Consider the following 13,119-nt stretch of genomic DNA (forward strand, 5'->3'; position numbering starts at 1 on the left):
AGCCCCCACTTGGTGCTTCAGCATCCCAGGGCCCCTGAGTCGTTTGACATGACACGGAATCTCTACTTCCCAACATCAAGGGACAGGGACAGGTTCAAGCCAGGGCTGGGCGCTGGCATATCCCTCCACTCTGCAGCCTTGTCAGTTTTATCCACTAAGGCCATCCAGGAGATGATGCCAAAACCCCTCTTGCCCTGGCCCTAATGACTCTCCTAAGGCCCAGTCATGTATTTCCACCCGCCCCTGAACTCCTGGTATCCACTGAGACCCAAGACCACATTCCCTTCAGAACTGGCTCCTCCTGATTTCTCTCCCTTCCAAGTACCACCATTCTTGGGAGCTCAGATTATCTGACACCTCTTTCCAACCATCAACCAAACTCATCAGTCACTGAGTTCTGTCCCCTCTTTGAGACTCTCTGCTTTTGTCACCCTCTTTTTCACTATTCCTATCATCACCCCACAGAGCTAAGGCAACAGGCTCCAAACCAGCCTCCTAGTGAGGCTGACAGCCAACAAACTACACCATTTACACATACACACACACACACACACACACACACACACACACACAGTGCATGTACTCAAAAGCAAGAATCCAAAGTCCTTAAGTTGCGTTGTGAGGCTTCCATTCAGTCCTCTGCGCTTGAAGCTTTCACAGCACTACCTACCCCACCCCCTCCAGCCCGCAGGAACCAGTATCAATCCAGTCTCCTGGTCCTTTCCCTGAACTCCAGTCTCAAGCAACTCCCCTCTCCAAGGAGCTCCCACTTGCTTCCTGTCTACATAGCTTCTCGCGTGTCCAAAGTATTATCCCCTCTGGTTTTTTCCTCTGGTTAGGTTTTACTACTTTTGACCTAGAGCCACTACAGGACTCAGAGAGGAACTAGCAGAACTCATTCATTCAAGATCTTTTTACTGCATCTCCACCATGAGCTGGTGAGAGGGTGAGTGACTTCAGAGTAAGAGTGAGTGCCTGTGCATAAAGACATCACCACGACAGAGACAATTTCAGGTACAGAACTCTGAATGAGGTGCACAACAGGTCTGCAACTAGAAAACTGTGAAGAAGGAAGGAACAAGGAAACACAGAACTGGCAAATGGAGAGAAATCCTCAGGTAGTTCTTGCTGTCACTGCCATTTGGATGCTTTGCTTTTGCTTAGCTGAGTACACATAAATTGAGATTACAATAACTTTAGCCACTTGGCACCCATATCTTCATTTCTAAGACTACATTCCAATAAAAGGGATAAGGGTTCTGTGGAGAAATGGGTGATTCTAGGGCTGGGACAGGAGATACACAAGATGAGCCTGGAGTATCTTGCAGTACCAATAAGGAAGTACTCAAAAATCAAACAACCCACAATAATGGAGGTATGTCAGAGGAACACGAGCTAACTGAAAGAGCCCCCAGTGGCCAAAGCTGGAACAATCTGAGCAACACAATGAATACCCTAGTACTGGATTACATAAAAGTTGATCATATGGATTGGGTTATTCCTGTCATATCCAACTAAAACAGAATCAAGAAGCCAAGAGGGGACAGAGCACCCTGGGCACATAACATTGCCACAGGAAGGTAATTCTCCGCAAGTCCAGCTGCTGAAACTGCCTATTGTGACCTGAAACCAGTTTTATCTAATAGCTACTGAAACAACCTGCTGTGACTCTAAGAATAGTTTTACCCACTGCCATCACTCACCAATGAGAGCTTGCCAGCTCCTCGAAACATTACTAGTACCAATGAACTGTCTCTCAAAACAATGGGTAACATTTCTGCTTTTTATAAAACCTCCAACCTTCTCTTCTCTTTGTTCTTCAGACATATGGAAGACCATCCAGTCTGTGTATATGCCCAGAACTGCAATTCTTGCTTCCCAAATAAAACAGAGAATTGTCTCTATATTTGACTCAACTTTGACATTATTATAACCCAAACAATAAAAAAAAAACGAGTCCATATTGATATAAATGACTAAATAAATAAGAGACGCACCAGGCATGGTAGCTCACGCCTGAAATCCCAGCACTTTGGGAGGCTGAGGCAGGCTAATTGCTTGAGTCCAAGAGTTTGAGACCAGTGTAGGCAACATAGCAAGACCTTGTCTCAAAAAACATAAATAAATAAGATAAAATAAAAATTGATTCTGTCTCTAAGCACTGTCAAGGTCATCAAAAACAAGGAAATTCTGAGAAACTCACAACCACAAGGAGCCTAGGGAGATATGACAAATACACATAACATGGTATCCTGGATAGAATCCTAGAACAGAAAAAGGCAATTAGGTTAAAAACTAGGGAAATGTGAATAAAACATGGAATTTGGTGAATAATGTATCAATTTTAGTTACGATTAACACACTACAATGTACCATGGTGATTAACATGTTAACAATAGCGCTGGCAGGAGGTATCATATGGGAGAACTTCAGGCATTCTTTGCAACTTTTCTGTCTATCTAAAACTATTCTAAAATTTAAAAGTTTATTTAACAAGCAACCTTAGCTCTGAATCAACTAGTCTTTGCTTTTTTTCCCCTTTTTTCTTTTAAGAGCAAGGATGGTAAGCCACATTTTATCTCTCCACAGTACTTAGCTATCCCTGGCCTCCATAGGCGCCAATCACTGCACATTTGTGGGCTGGCATTTGCCTCCAGAGTCAGCCTCGCCCACCCCTGTCACTGGCTGAGGCCACTGTGCAGCATTCCAGGTCAGGGCCCACAGATTCCTCCCACATCAGCTCCCTCCAGGCTGAGACCATGAGAGGAGTACAATCAGACACCCAAGAGGCGGTTGGTGTTTGCAGACCCCTCTCCGCCTTGCCTTTTATGTAATCTGGCCTTCTAAGAATTAATTTTACTCCTGGACTCCTTCTGATGTAACCTGTAGGCAAAAATCCAGCCCCACACCCTAAAAGCTCTTTGATCTGGACCAGGTGTTCCTCACCCCAGACTTCAGGCCCTGTGGGCAACTGAGGAACTTCTGCCAGAACATGAACCCCTGGGTTTCCACGCCTTTTTAGGCCATTCAGATGCATCACTGCTTTGGGGAAAGGGAGGGTCGGGAAGGTGTGGAAAAGTGAAGTCTGGTCTTTCAGAAGATAACCAAGAGCAAGGAAAGGAGAAAGACAGAGGAAGCAAAGCAAACAGAGAGGACAGGGAAGCACAGGCCTAGACAAGGATGAGGATTTTCCAAACTTCCTAGACTTCTGGGACCCCACAGAGTTCACAGCAGCTCTGCTGCTTCACACAGCATCACCAGCATATATCAGATTCTTAGACTGCAATATTTGTGCCTTCCATAGAAATGGGCCTAATTAATGATTGAGACTCCAGGAAACAGCATCAATCAGTCAACACAATTACAGTACCCCATGAAGTATCCAGAAAAAAAGCTAGAAATCCAACTTTCCATTATAGAGAGGAGAAACCTCCTCCCAGAGACCCAAGGAAGCAGTAGCCTGTGCCCTACTGTGTGGGACTCTGGCAAATCTCCCACTGAAGGTCCTGACTCAAAACTTTCAAGGAGGCCTGACTCTAGTTTAACCTTTTCATCTGGAGGCCCCCTCCCCTTATTTTAACAAGCAGTAAAGAAGAGTGTCTGGAAATCATAGCAACTCTTTCAATACAATTTAATGCTTATGAAGAAAAATACTCAATTTAAGTGGTTAGCAACCAGCAATATTTTAGTACTTTAGACAAGATATTTCAAATAGATCTCTATTTTCTCAGTCACAGATTTACCTCAAGAAAGTTTTGTATTATAAAAACAAAACTCTGTAACCATTCCAAGGGTGATGAATCAAAAAAGTTCCCACACATCTCATTTAAAAATCAAAATACTTTCAAATATTTAAATACCTACACCCTGAAATTAACAAAATAAACGAACTCTCAGCTGGGTTCTCCCCACCAGAAGAGTTGCATTAGTGTTCCCGAAGCAAGAGTGAGCCCTGAGCCTCAGAGGGGCAACCAGACACCTGCACCCAGCCCTAGGGGCTTTCAAGAAATCTGACTGTGGCCAACCTAGGGCAGTAAGCCGGAAATGTTAAAAAGAAAGATGATTGCCATAGTTCTCTTACTGCAGGCTTGGAAAATATAGAAAGGGAAACCCCACACCCCACAGATACCTTAACTAAAATCAGTTCTGACTTGGATATTCTACACAGATAAGATCAGCAAGTACACAAGATGTGGCATCCTGCCTTTTCACCTGAATCTTAGACTGTGAACATATTTCACGCTACAACCAGACCGCATGATTATAACAGCTTTTTATTTCAATCTAAAATATTTCTTACAAAGAAGTAACATTTCTTCAGCTCTTCAGCAGCCATGGGCCTGCAAGCAGCAAGGACCCTGCGTGATCAGGATGGTCTCCATTACCACAAAAGCTGAGGTCACACTCATTTAGATCCCAACCACCCCACCAAGCAGATGTGCAGAGCTGGAGTTTACTCAGCTACCAGGACACACACACTCTCTGTTCGCTACAAGAGGCCAGCCAAGTGAGAGAAAAGCCACTGATTGGAAGACTGAAGCCACTACTCTCGGTAGGATCTCAGACAAGGATGCTCACTGCAGCATTACTTGTACCATAAAGGATTTTACACCATAAATTGAAAGATTAAATAGCAGCCTACAAGCCTGTCAGGGAAATGGTAAATAATGGTTCCATCATATATGAAATACCATGTAGTCATTTGAAATGGAAATCAGTTTTATGACAACTTGACAAGCGAACACGTCAGATTCTAAGTAAGATCTACCAATATAAAGACACACAAGCACTCACGCAGAGTGGGAGAGAGGAAAAGAACACACATAAAAATGTTAGCACTGAGAGGTGGACGCATCATGCTTTTCTGGTTTTCTTCCTCTAGACTATGTTTTACTAAACCCTTTACAGTAAGTATGCAAAATTTTAGTAACTGGGGAACTGTACCATCCTTAGGTTGTTTAGTGCCTCTCCGGAGCTGAATTCCTCTCAGCTGGAAGGGCTCTCCTTCCACAGGCTGCCTCGAATCCCTCACACCCTCTCAGGGCCCTGTGCATGGCTTCCCACCCCGGTCACATGACTGCATTCTGGATTTTGAGCTCATCAGGACGGTAACTGGGGCTTGGTCTTCCCTGACTGCAGGATCATGGGAAACAAAGATACAGTGAGCCTGACAGGGAGGAGAGGGAACCAGAACAGGCCACACAGGAGGAGTGGAGATGGGAGTTCATAAGGCTTGTGGGCAACTAGGGGAAGTGGGCAGCCTTGGGAATGACCATGGAAGAGGAAGCTGAAGGCTAGGGGCTCAGTAACAACAGACACATGCCTGCAGACAGAGTCATCAGAAGGTGATGGGACCTAAGAGACCTCTGGGGCCAGGGGTAACCTGGAGTGACACAGGGGAGGGACAGGAGTGGAGGGGATAGCAGTCACGGGTCAAAGCGAAAGAGATTCCAAGCCCACCTCTGGAGAGAGACAGGACATGCAGAGAAAGGACCTCACTCCATTTAGAGGCCTCTGGCTCTTCTGGGAGAACCAGCCATGTTTCGGTTTTGTGAAGAGGTGGGGTGTGGGGAGGGGCATCTGCAAGGAGGGATGGGGATGCAAGAGCTTCTTTATGCAAAGGTGGAGGCTCAGGCAAGAGGGTGGAGAGGAAGAGCGGACTTCGCTAGACTGACTACAGATGTAGTCCATCTGTTGGGTGCAGCCAGTGTGCAACCTTGGCTAGCCACACAGAAGAGGGTCTCCCTCTCAACCATCCATGGGAGCAGAGTAGCCAACAGGAAGGTGGGGTAGGCCCAGGAAGCGAAAGGACTGATTGCTGGTCCATGCTGCTATGTTTAGGCAGGGCTCAGAAGCAATTCTAACGATGAGGTGTTTGAAGCATGGACCACAGGGACGTTCAGTGGCAGGGTGAACCTGCCTGAAGGAAGCCAACTCTGCAACAAAGATGGACACAGACTAGCCTGCCCTTCCCACTGGCAGTGGGGACAGACCCCACATGCAACAAGACAGTAGAAAGACAAGACCAGGGGGAACACGATCCATCACGACTTGCCCCCACAGCAGCCCCACCTTGCACTTGACCATCTATCTCTGCCCCGCCTGGGGCAGCCCTGCAGCCACAAGCCCAGTTTCAAGAAATACCTGTTTCTGACCACAAGCATCACAAGAGTGAAACTAAGCAATGCTTGCTTCCTGTCTCCCAGCACGAAAACTAGTAAGACTGAGTGGGTCACAAAACACAAAGAATTCGATGAATGGAAAAAATGAAAAGCAAATTTGGGGTAATGGTAACCCAGAGAGAAGGTGGGAAGGCATATGTAGTTTCCAGTGTATTGGTCATGAAAATGTCTAAAGCTGAGTGGCAATTCACTGTATTGTTATTGCTATCATTTTTCACATAAAGGACTGCCTAATAAACATTTTATTATTATAGAGTACATGCCAAAATCATTATTAGTACAGGTTGAGTATCCCTTATCTGAAATGCTTGACACCAGAAGTGGTTAGGGTTTGGAATTTTTTAAGATTTTGAAATATTTGCATTATATACTTACAGATTCAGCATACCTAATCCAAAAATCTGAAATCCAAAATGCTCCAATAAGCATTTCCTCTGAAGGTCATGTCAGTGCTAAAAAAAGTGTCAGGTTTGGAAGTACTTCAAATTTTGGATTTTCAGATCAGGGATATTCAACCTCTATTATGTTTGCACTTATTTTCAAAAAAGCAATGTAAGTATAATTTTTTCAAGTGTAAGCTTAGATCAAAAGCTTTGCATTTCTCTTAAATGCAAGAGTACACATATATCTTTTTGCATCACATCCCAGGGTTGTTCAGAGGCTCATCCCTGGATGTCAACCACACTTGCCTACCGTCAGCACTGACTGGCTGGTCACCGGCTTCCTCGTGACAGGCCCACTGGGGAGGCACCTCCATTCTGGCAGGTGTGACAAGTGGAGCGGCCATTGCACAGAGGCCCACAGCTGCCCCTCTCTGCTTTCCTGGACAGCCAGTTGCACTTGCCTCTAGGTGCCCACCTTTCTGTTGACTGCTTTTGTTTTTAATCCCACTCTTCTTCAGACTGCCCTCCTTGCAGGGCCCCATATTCTGAACCAGGTGCAACCCAAACATCCCTTGAGGCCCTGCTCTGACTGGCGCCAATAAGCTAAACCACAGCTGGCCAAGACAGGAAAAGTGATTTAACCTGCTGTTCCTCTAGGATGGGATTTTTACCCAGATCTCCAGAGTCTCAGCCCAATAATGTGGGAACCACAGGTGTAAAGGCAAAGAGGAAAAAAGCAGGATACAGAAAACATTTTACAGCAAGGTGGCCCAATTTACAGCAAGGTGGTCCCTCACATCACCTGCCGTGCCACTTTCTTTAATGTGGCTTCTGCTTAAATTTCAAGTTTAAAAAATTATATTTATTTTAGAGACAGGATCTTACTCTGTCAACCAAACTGGTCTCAAACTCCTTGCCTCAAGTGATCCTCCCACTGCAGCTTCCCAAAGCACTGGGATTACAGGTGTGAGCCTAAACTTCGAGCTTTTAAAGTACACAGTGTTGAGTTGTTAAGCCAGGACAAGACATCAAACAGTCTAATTCCAACATGGCAAACTCGTAATGAAGGGAGAAGGAGAGGCAAAGGTGCTGCTGAGAAAACCTTTCACTAGAGAACGGAAAGCCCACCCAGAGGTGGTGCCGTGGACAGGGAGCACCCTGAAGACCAGCAAGCTAGCTGACACTCAAGGCCAGCTGAGCATCACATTTACAGGCTGTCACAGCCTCCCTGTCTTCCTGGGTTCTGCAAAACACAATTCCCCAGGGAGGACAAGCACTTAGAATTCTCCCCTGGTACAAAGCCTGCTTGCTCACATTGGATCACTTGGAAACATAATAAATCCTTCCTTCCCCATTAATGTGTTACTGAGGCTCAATGTGATATAATCATTTTATATAGAGAATTCTGTCACTGAATCTTTATATCTAAAACCACTTCAGATAGCTGAAACATACGCCAGCCTTAAGCCAAATGCAGCTCCCTAAAGAAACCAGCACCCTGAAGAGACCACAGATTATCCAAGAGCCACAGGCAACCAGAATAAAACTGGAGGAGCGAGGGTTCTGGCTGCCAAGAGTGGTCGATTTATGCGTGCCAAGGGACCAAGCCGCCAATGGTACAGGAAATGTATGCCATTTCTTTTCCCCCAGGGAATTTTCGGAGGAAGACATCTTTGCTCCACTCAGGATCACACCCGGTCCACATTCCTCCAAGTCTCCTATTCACTTCCTGGCCTCTCTGTAGGGTGAGGGATTACAATGGGCAGCAGGTGGTGACAACCCTCTACCTTGAGATGGATGTGTCAGATGCAGGAAAAGTTCACGGTGCTCTGATTAAATTATGTTTTGTTAGGACACCCCCTCCCCAGTGTTGGCATTGAAAGGTAACTAGCAGGAGAACTTGCAGCACACCTGTGTAACTCAAGGTCAGTCCCCAGGCGCTGCTTTGCTCTCTTTGGGCCTCAATTTCCTAAACTGCACACTGGTAATGCACAGCCTGCAGCCTGAGAAGCATGTGAGAATGGAGCACGTGCAGCACCACAACTCCTTCCTGGGGTTGGAAGGGTCCAGGGTGTGCGGTGCCCCGCCCCCCACTCACCCTCCACAGGCCAGCACAGGGGGAATTTGGCTGGGGAGACGGATACACGGGCCCCGGGGCTGCAGCTGGCAAGAAGACAGGCTAGTGGAAGATTCAGTGCTCTCGGGTCTGAGGCTGCCAGCAATGCAAGGGACTGGAGATGGGCACATTCTGCCTGGCAAGGGATGCTGGCCAGGAGTGAGGGACCATGTGTGCAAATGCACAGGGGCTAGCTGGCCACCTCAGTCATTTACTCCTTCAGTGCACAGAGGGTCACCAAGGCCTGGGGCCAAGTGAGAGGACAGACACCGATAGGAGAAAGAGCCCAGACTCAGCCCTTGATGCCCAGAATGTCAGTGCAGGGGAACCACAGTCAGTGATGATGTTCCTAACACAGGTAACATGACGACAGTCCTTTCTACAGCAAAAAGCTGCTCTATGTCATGAGAGCATATGAATAGGGCACCAGATAAAAATCTGGTAAGTCACTCCACCTCTCTCTGAGCATCCCTTCCCTCCTCTGCAAAATGGAAATGAATAATAATTACCTCATCAGGTAGCTGGGGATTAATAAACTGATCCTAGACAGACATCTGGCCCAATGCCCAGCATATGGTAAATGCTCAGTGAGCCAGCCTCTCAGGGCTGAGTTCCCCACCCACCCAAGACAGTCAGAACCAGGAGCCCCTGGCAAGGCTCCCCACAATGCCTTACAGAAACAGAAAAAAGCTTTAGTTTCAGCAGAGGCTGAGATGGCAGGCCTCTGGGGCTGGCAGGGAGGGTATCAGCCAGAGGCTCCGTATCTGGCGGGCAGCAGAGGAGGCGCTGGCAAGGACAGCGAGCTGGCTGGAAGCCCTGACTGCAGGAAACAGACCTCAAGCAGCACTCCCTGGGGGCAGGACCCTGCCATTCTGGGCTGTTTGGGGGCAGTTTCTAAAGCCTTAAGAAAATAGCTTCCTGCCTCAGGCTTTCTAGGAAGTCACAAACTAGGTGTCTGGGAGGCAGTTTTAGATAAGTGCACAGCCCAAGGGAGAGCTGACCCCTGTACCAGACAGAGACCCTGAAGGAAGGGACAGCCCAGGGCCAGGCACAAAGGGCTCCAGCTCAATCGAAGTTGGTCAAACAGGGACAAAGGAGACAGCTTTCTTCAAGGAGAGGAAGAAATCTGTTGTTATCCTGTATACCCCGAATTCCATTTGCAACCATTATTTGTTTCAGAAAAGCTGGTGCATGTCAGATGTTTTATCTATGAGACAATGATTTCCCAGCACCTGACCACACTTTCTGTGTCGCAGAAACTGTGGGCTGCAGGTTACATGTGGGTTCTGTGCCTCCTGGCACACCTGGAAAGATCCTGATGCAGCCCACACTGTCAGTTCATAAACAGTACGGTCAAAACTCTGTTTCCCATGGCTGGAGCAAGCTGCTTCAAACCAGCGATCCCCATGCAGAGATGCCACTATATATTTATCGCTAACTGGCTTGTAATTATGATAGAGCAGTCAGCGACTGGCTTCTAAGACACCTTGCTCAACTCATCAAAGTAGGGTAGCCTCAGGATATCTCACGAAGCACACACAGGAGGAGTTCCCACCCAAGGCACAGCAGATACCCCCCATGAGCACCACTGCAGCCACATGGGGACAGGAGCACCTCCCCACACTCCTAAAATTAGAAGTGCCACCAATTAGCACCAAAATAAGTAGCCTAGTTTGGGGAAGGTGATAAAAATCATCGAATAATATCTTGAGTGGGGAGTGGAACAGGAACAAGCACTCTTGGGCAACTGGAAGTGTGGTCTGTGAACTGGCAACAGCAGTACCACCGGGGAGCCGGGAGGAAGTGCCCAACCTATGAAGGCTGACTCCCTGTGGGTAGGGCCCAGTATCTGCATGGAACAAGTCTTCTAGGTGACTGCTAGGCATTCAAGTTGGAGTAGCTATCTCTAGCCTGCCATCTTCGAAAGACGCCTGAAGACTTACACAATTATTTCCAGTTAAGTCCTAACAATCTACAAAAAAACTGGACCTCTTTCTTTTCAAAAAACAAAAATAGCACCACCACAGAAAGTCATGGGTGCGGGCTGCATTCATGCTCAGCTAGAACTGAATGCAGAGTAAGTTAGGACAGAATGGAACAGACACATACCCGCAACCTTCTCGGAAATCCATCACACCCTTCTACCCTCACCCCCTCACCCTTCCTACTCCCATTCACCCTATTCTCCCCAGATGGAGCAGAGACCCTCTTCACAGCCACATTGGTAACCATCAAAAAGGTCAAAAGAGATCACCATAATTTGTTGCAAAGAAAGTCGGGGGAGGGAGACTTGACACATGCCCAGAGTTAACTCCACTAACTAGGGATCAGGGCTGTGCTTTGCCACCCCTACCCCCACAGCCCTGCCTCGCCTTGACTCTAACAGCAGCGCAGGTCTGGTGGAGAGGCACTCAGCTGGACTGCAAGGTTGGCTCAGCCTCTCACACCCTGGACCTCAGATCGGCAGAGAAGCCATCCAGGAACAGAGCCTTGTAAAAGCTCCCTGGACTTGGAGGAGTCCTGGTCCCAAGAGACAGGAATCCTCCTCCCTGGTGGCCATCTCCCTCATCAGTCATGACGAGGCCTCAACCAAGAGCAGGGCCTGCCTGAGGCTGTGCTCCTGGGTGGGAGGGAGGACACTGTGACTTAAAACACTGTGGCTGAGAAAGAAAAAGGAAACACCCGCAAATTAAAGTGCGCTCTATTTTAGCTTTAAACACCACCCTCCCACCTACAGCAGTGTCCGAAATAGCACATCCTATTTTAGGGAGATCAGAGGCAGTTCCTAAACAGGCCACAAAACAGACCTGGAGTTTGGAGACCAGCACCGCACAATAACAGAAGGTTGTAGGCTGCACGGAATGCACTCACACTGAATCCACCTCCCACTCCAGTCCCATTTTAAAGGCCAGAAGACCGAGGCCTCAAGAGCTAGCATGGCTGCTGGTGGTCCTCCTGACTCAAATTCTGCCCTCTCCATTTCCAATCCATGCCATGCGGCTCTCTTCCCACAGCAGGGCCCAGGCTGTCCACATTAGAAGGGCCCTTAGCCTCTCCTCCCTCATCCAACCGCTGTCTCCTGGGCAAGACCCACACAGGGCAGGGAGACGTAAAAAGCAGGGTGAGGTAGAGGGAGAAAGCCTCTGTTCATCAGACTCCTGGACTCTGGGCTGAACAAGGACAGTCACTAATGGAGGGACTGAGACAGCCATGGTCTTGTTCACTCACAAAGAGAGGGCAGTTCCTACAAGACCAACGTTGACAGCTCCTGGAGATACAGGGCAGGAGAAGGGCAATCAACAGCCAAAATGGCCCAAGACTCGCGGACATTGAGGCTCTGGTTCATCCTCTGTTGTTAGGCTGTGGTCTGGTAACACGGTGTCCGAGATCTCACAGAAAGGCTATAAAGCTGCCCCTAGAATCTGGAAACGGGTCAGGAACAGTCACTCGCTCAGTATTGGGACTCCCTTGGCCATGGTTTCCCTACCAGGCAAGAAGACCAAGCTGTACCACCACACCAATCAGGACAAAGAGCCAAGAAGCGTGCCTGAAGCAGGCAGCTCAGGGAGACGGGATGACGGGGGAGCTGCACATGGCCCCAGAGCCAGACCACCCGGGCTCCAACCCCAACTGCTGCTCGCCCACCAGGCTACACGTCCCCAAGGAGAACTCATTTCACCTTCTGCTCCTCAGTCTCCTGCTCCTGAAATGGGTGTTACAGAATCATCTGCTTCATGGGGTTATTGCAAGAACTAGATGACTTAATCCCTCTAAATGTGCCCGGTGCACAAAAATGCTACTTAAGTATTTGCCACTACTACTACTACCACTCCTGCTAAGCCCATCTGAAAATCAGAGACCCCAGAGGCTCTTCTAGCCATCCAGAAACAGGGGGATGGAGGTACTCAGGCCACGCCACTGGATCAAGGACAGCAAGGAAGGGGCTGTGAGTACCTAGAGAACAGGGAACACTTACAACGGCAAACAAGGCCTTGAAGAAGGTTAATTATTGTTAAAAGTACAAACTTAACCCACTATCGTCACAGGCCAGGAAGAGAATGGGCTGGAGGGCTCCATGAGAATTTCTGGAAGACAGGAAGGGAGGCAAGGCTATCTTGGCCATTCCCAGGTGATGGTGAATGAAGGAAACCACTGTGGAAACCATGAGCGCAGAGGGAGGTGGGCCCTGCTGGACACGCTTCAGAATGCCCACCACTCCCCTCTGAGCCAGGAGAGGTCTCCAGGAGCGCCACCCCTCCCCCGAGCAGGGCTCTTCCCCACACACACCCCAGGGCTGGGTCCCAGCACCCCAGCTGAGAGCCTCCCTGACTGTGGCTGGAGACTGGATACCTAAAGGGGGCTTGGTGGAGGAGAGCTCTTTCCCAGAGCCAGGGGCCCACCCTGGAGGAGAAAGTCCCTGCTCTGAGCTCCTGGGTGT

General features: G+C 48.3%; 1 protein-coding gene across 15 annotated transcripts in view; it reads right to left on the reverse strand.

Annotated features, from left to right (window-relative positions):
* Positions 1 to 13,119, reverse strand: part of INPP4A (inositol polyphosphate-4-phosphatase type I A) — a 150,135-nt gene that overhangs the window by 105,723 nt on the left and 31,293 nt on the right. The gene's annotated exons all lie outside the window — the stretch shown is intronic.

The sequence above is a fragment of the Hylobates moloch genome, unplaced genomic scaffold (genome assembly GCF_009828535.3).
Source record: "Hylobates moloch isolate HMO894 unplaced genomic scaffold, HMol_V3 SCAFFOLD_15, whole genome shotgun sequence".
Taxonomy (NCBI): domain Eukaryota; kingdom Metazoa; phylum Chordata; class Mammalia; order Primates; family Hylobatidae; genus Hylobates; species Hylobates moloch.